This window comes from Petaurus breviceps, unplaced genomic scaffold (genome assembly GCF_028583685.1).
Source record: "Petaurus breviceps papuanus isolate PSGF00001 unplaced genomic scaffold, PetGlider_PUasm1.0 185, whole genome shotgun sequence".
Lineage (NCBI taxonomy): Eukaryota > Metazoa > Chordata > Mammalia > Diprotodontia > Petauridae > Petaurus > Petaurus breviceps.
Window position 1 is genome coordinate 1721608 of NW_027185797.1, and position 5164 is coordinate 1726771.

At 41.7% G+C, this 5164-nt stretch overlaps 1 protein-coding gene across 3 annotated transcripts in view; it reads left to right on the plus strand.

Moving 5' to 3' along the window:
- The window catches only part of ULK4 (unc-51 like kinase 4), a 651081-nt gene that overhangs the window by 430739 nt on the left and 215178 nt on the right, over positions 1-5164 (plus strand). The gene's annotated exons all lie outside the window — the stretch shown is intronic.

The following is a 5164-nucleotide window of genomic DNA, read 5'->3' on the forward strand; positions in this document are numbered from 1 at the left end:
GAATCCCGAGCTCAGACACTCAGCACCACACCCAGAAATAACTGGCCCTGTAACCTTGAGCAAGTTACTTAACCCCGATTGCTTAAAATACAAACAAACAAAAAAAAAAAAAAAGAGAAAGAATAGGCTTCTATTAGACGGCCAGCATCAAAAGACCCGATTATATGATTTCTAAGGGAAGCAGAGGAGGCAGAAGGGAAGAGAGGCCTCTTGACCATGGGCGACCCACAGTTAGCCCCTAACTATGGACAGAGCAACCACCTTAGATCCAGCTCAGGACTGGCCTGGAACCCCCGCCTCTGGGAAGAATGGGAGTATTTGTCTTCCCGTCCTTCCCACACAAATATTGCCCCATTGACCTCCTACACATAGGATGTGCACTCAGAGTTGATTTGCTAGAAGCAATAATTTAGCCATTGATTGATCTATATACTATCTCACTTGTTTCCTCTTGTGACCATAGGCATGAAATTTTGATTTAGAGATTAGGGTAGTCTGGCTATGAAACAAAAGTGCAGCTGATTGGCCCATCTGGGGAATCAGAACTGTAACCTTTGACAATTAGCAACATATGATCAAATTTTTCAAAGGGACTTCAGTGATTAACTAGTCTAGACATCCATGCTCAAACTGACAGCACTAATTGCCAAGTGATATTAATTTTTTAAAAGCATTTTCCGTGTTTTGATCATATAGAATTCAGAACATTAATTCACTTTTCTTTGCAATTTCCTGTTGAAATGACAAACAACAGAATTCTTGCTTTTTTAGATTCAGAAGCAAAAACAAATTGATCAGATACTTTTCCAAGACTGACAATAGCAGAGATAACACTAGATCTCTAGGATATTTGTTTAGTCTACGGTGGTCACCATTAAGAAAAATAGTTCCTACCATAGCTCATTTGGGCCTGGTGACTTTTCTTGCATAACATAATATAGTAAGCAACTCCACCCAAGGCCCCTAACTCCGGGGGTGGGGGGAGGGCGGATTTCATAGATGCTGGATATTTGACAGTCATTTCTTTTTAAAAAGAGATGCTGATGAAAATGACCTAACTTTCCCTTTCCCGTATCTCTACATTAATCTGAAGTAAACTGCATGAAAACTGTCAGGTGCTCCAGAACACTTAGATTTCTGATGGCTTTTTTGTCTTTACTACCTGCCCCACTAGCATGATGAGAAGTCTCTTTTTCTTAAAAGTGTATCATTTCTTACATCTGATCCCATTGTGGCGGCTGTAAATTCTTTGTGATACAATAGATAGCTCCCCTAAAAAATGGCTTTGATGCTCCTAATGAAAGATTGTCAGGAGGACAGTAGATGAAAAGGATCAGAAGCTGAAGGACCCCAGAACAATGGAAATCTCCTTGTGTGAATGATTAGGAAGACGCTCATGAATATCTTTTTACTGCCTTCATCAAAAATGTTCCTTTTTATATATTCATAAAAATTTGGTAATGAATTAATCATGTTTCCTTCTCCTTAACTCAATTATAGAATTTGGTGCTATTAATTACCTTTCTGAATCCCCCTCATCATGTTTACCATATCCTCTGCTTGGCCTCCCTGACAGCTGCCTTTGATCTCCATTAGCAGCCATGATACCTGGTACCATCCCCAAAAGAAGCCAAGATAAATACTTGAGACTGAGTTATGAGGAATGGTGGCTGGGGATATAGATGGAGTATGCATCCAAGACATATTCCCCTGAAATAGTGAACTGCAAATGCTTTTAAAACCATGTCTCCTCTTCAGCTCTTTTTAAGTCCCAGAGCTAAGATTTTCCTTAATGTAACCTACATTTGCTTTGAGAAATTACTGTTCCAAGGATAGAAGAAGCTTAGGAGAAGGAGAAAGCCAGCTTTCACAGTCATGTTACTAAACATTTATTTTTGCCTTTGCAAAACATTTCTTTTATAATTATATTCAAAGTTATGATGCATATTAATATGCTGATTGAGGAAGCACTTTACTTGAAACAGCTTGGTGAGGTCAGTAGTATAAGTGGCACTGTTTTTATTTTACAAATCAAGAAATTGAGACTTGGGAGGGTGACATGATTTTCCCAAACTCACACAACTAGTAAGTGTCAGACCTGGAATCTGAATGCACATCTCTTCCAACTGCCAGGTTCAGCACCCTTCACTATAGCATGTTGTGAATCTCAAAAAATAATGATCTTTTTAAAGCAAGTCACCAAGTATTTATTAAGCACCTACAATTTTTTTTTCAAATTCTTTCTCTGACCTTTACTTTCTCAGTGCTCCTGTTACAGAGGAATTTCCAATCCACATTGGTGGGGAGACTTTCCGGTCAGTCAAGTCAATAAGCCTTTCTTCAGTGCCTTCTGTATTCCAGGCACTGTGCTAAGTATTAGGGATACAAGGATGGCAAAAAAACAAAACTAGTCTCTGCTCTCAAGGAGCACACAGTCCACTGTGGGGAGACCACACACCCAAATGATATACAAAGGAAATATGTATGGGGTAACTTGGAGATACAAGGAAGGGAGAAGAAGGGGGATTTGCTAGGATCTAAAGGAAGTTAAAGAAGACACAGAGAAGACAGCAGGGTGAACATTCCAGGCATGGGAGACAGTCAGTGAAAATTCATGGAGTCAGGAGATGAAGTATCTTGTGTTAGGAACATCAAGGAGACCAGGGTCACTGAATCTCAGAGGTTTGTTGTTGTTCAGTCGTTTCAGTTATATCTGACTCTTCATGATCCCACTTGGGGTTTTCTTGGCAAAGGTACTGGTTTGCCATTTATTTCACCAGCTCATTTTACAGATGAGTAAACTGAGGCAAAAAGAGTTAAGTGACTTGCCCAGGGTCACACAGCTAGTCAGTGTCCGAGGCCAGATCTGAACTCAGGAAGCTGAGTCTTCCTAATTACAGGTCTGGCATTCTACACCACCTACCTGCCCTGATCTCAGAGCAATAAAGTATAAAAAGACTAGAAAGGTAGGAAGGAGCCAGGTTTTAAAGGGCTTTATATTTGATCCTGGTGGTAATAAATTGCCACTAGAGTTTGTGGATAGGGGAATGATATGGTTTCATCTGCTCCTCAAGAAGGTTGATTTGATAGCTGAGTGGAAGATGCACTAGAAGGTAGAAGACTCAAGGCAGGGATTCCCACCAGAAGGGCTGTTACAGTAACCTAGAAATAGGTGATAAGGTAATTGATACCAGGGTGGTGGAAGTGTCATAGGCATCAGGGGACCATATGCTACAAAAGTAAAAATGACAGGACTTGGTGAGGAGTCCAGTGCCCTGGATAGCAGTAGAAGAGTGAGAAAGAGGGGAGGGAGGAGGGTTTGGAGGTAAAGAAAACAAGGTCACTTTTGGACATGTTGAGTTTAAGATTTATGGGACATCTATTTTGAGATGTTCAGGAGGCAGTTGCATATGTGATATTAGAGACCAAGAGAAATGTTAGGACTGGAAAACCATCGTCATAGAGATGGTGCTTCATCTACAGTCGCTGATAAGATCTGTCAAGTGACGTGACATGGAGGGAGGAGAGAAGAGGGCCCAATATGGAGTCTTGGGGGAGACCCAAGGTTAGTGGGTGCAGCCTAGACACAAGTCCAGCAAAGTCAACAGGAACAGACAGGAAAGAGGAAAACCAGAAGAGAGCAGTGTCATGAAAACCAAGAGAGAAGCAGGTGTCCAAGAGAAGAAGGTGCAACATTGTCCAGAGTTGCCGAGAGGCCAAGAAGGAGGATTGAGGAAAGGCCATTAGATAGGCCAAGTGAGAAATCCTTGCTAACTACATGGGGCTGTTTCAGTTGATTGATTAGGTCAGAAACCAGATTGCAGAGACCTAAGAGAATGATAGAAACAGCCAAGAGAGGCACTGGCTTCAGGTGGCCTTCTCTGGGGGTCTAGTCCCAGGAGGCAGATGAGGTGCACCAGTAGGACTGGATGGCTCCAGGGGGGGGTTTGAGGATGGGGATGACATAGGCATATTTGCCAGCAGTAGAGAAGCAACCAAGAGGCAGGGAGAGATTGAAGATTAATGAGAGAGTGGGGGTGACTGATGGGCTGTCCTCGGCTTAGGAGGAAGCTGCTAGTAAAATCTTTCCGTGGCCTGTGGCTTTTTAAAAATGTGTGTTCTTATTGGTATCTTTTGTTTTTGTATCTCCCCAGAGTTTTCTCCAGTATACCTTTCCCAGCCCCCCCCCCAAATATTCTTAAAAGTCAAAACAAGAAAAAAATCAGCACAAATGGTTACTACATCAAAAAAGTCTTAACATCATGTGCGATGTGCAGCTCACTTGTGGGCCTTCCTCCTCTGCCAAAGGGCGAGGCAGGAACGTCTTCTTATAGCTCTTCTTTCAAGCCACCCTTTTCAATCATTCCATGACATTCACTCTTAATTTTTGCCTCAGTTTCCTCACCTGTAAAATGGGAATTTATGGTGAGCTAGTGAGATGACATTTTAAGTGCTCAGCACGTAGCAGGTGCCAGGTAAGAGCTGATTTTGATGGCGAGGGGCTGCTCTTTCCATCTCTCTCGTAGTCGTCATGCAGACTCTGCTTCACTCCGCTTCAGTTTGTGTAGACCCATTCTTCACTGTATTCACCCCATTCCTCACTCCTCTTAGCTTAGTAGTATTTCTTTACATCCACGCACCACAGTTTGTTCAGCCATTCTCCAGCTGCTGGGTATCTGCTTTGTTTCCAGTTATTTGCTCTCACAAAAAAAAAGACCTGCTCTAATGAGTTTGGTGAATCTGGACCTCCTTGGGATATGAGCCCAGCAATAGAACCACTGGCTTAGTGGGTCTGGACATTTTAGTCATTTTATTTTTATAATTCCAAATTACTTTTCCAAAATGGTCATACTAGTTCCACATTCCACCAAAAATGTATCAGTGTTTCTATCTTCAGTCAATGAGTAAATGTCTCTTTCAAAAATGCCAAGCTTAGAAAGGACTTTGAATGCCAAACAGAGCATTTTGTATTTGCTTCTTGAAGCAAAAGCTCCAAGATGAACTATTCTGTTCTTTTGTCATCTTTGCTAATTTGCACAGTGGGAAGCAAAGCCTCGGGGTTTTTTTATTTTTGTTTTTTGTTTGCATTTTTCATATTAGGTAAAGAGAGATGGAGATAAGCGTTTTCATGACAGGCACTGACCTAAGCCCTTTACAAGTAATA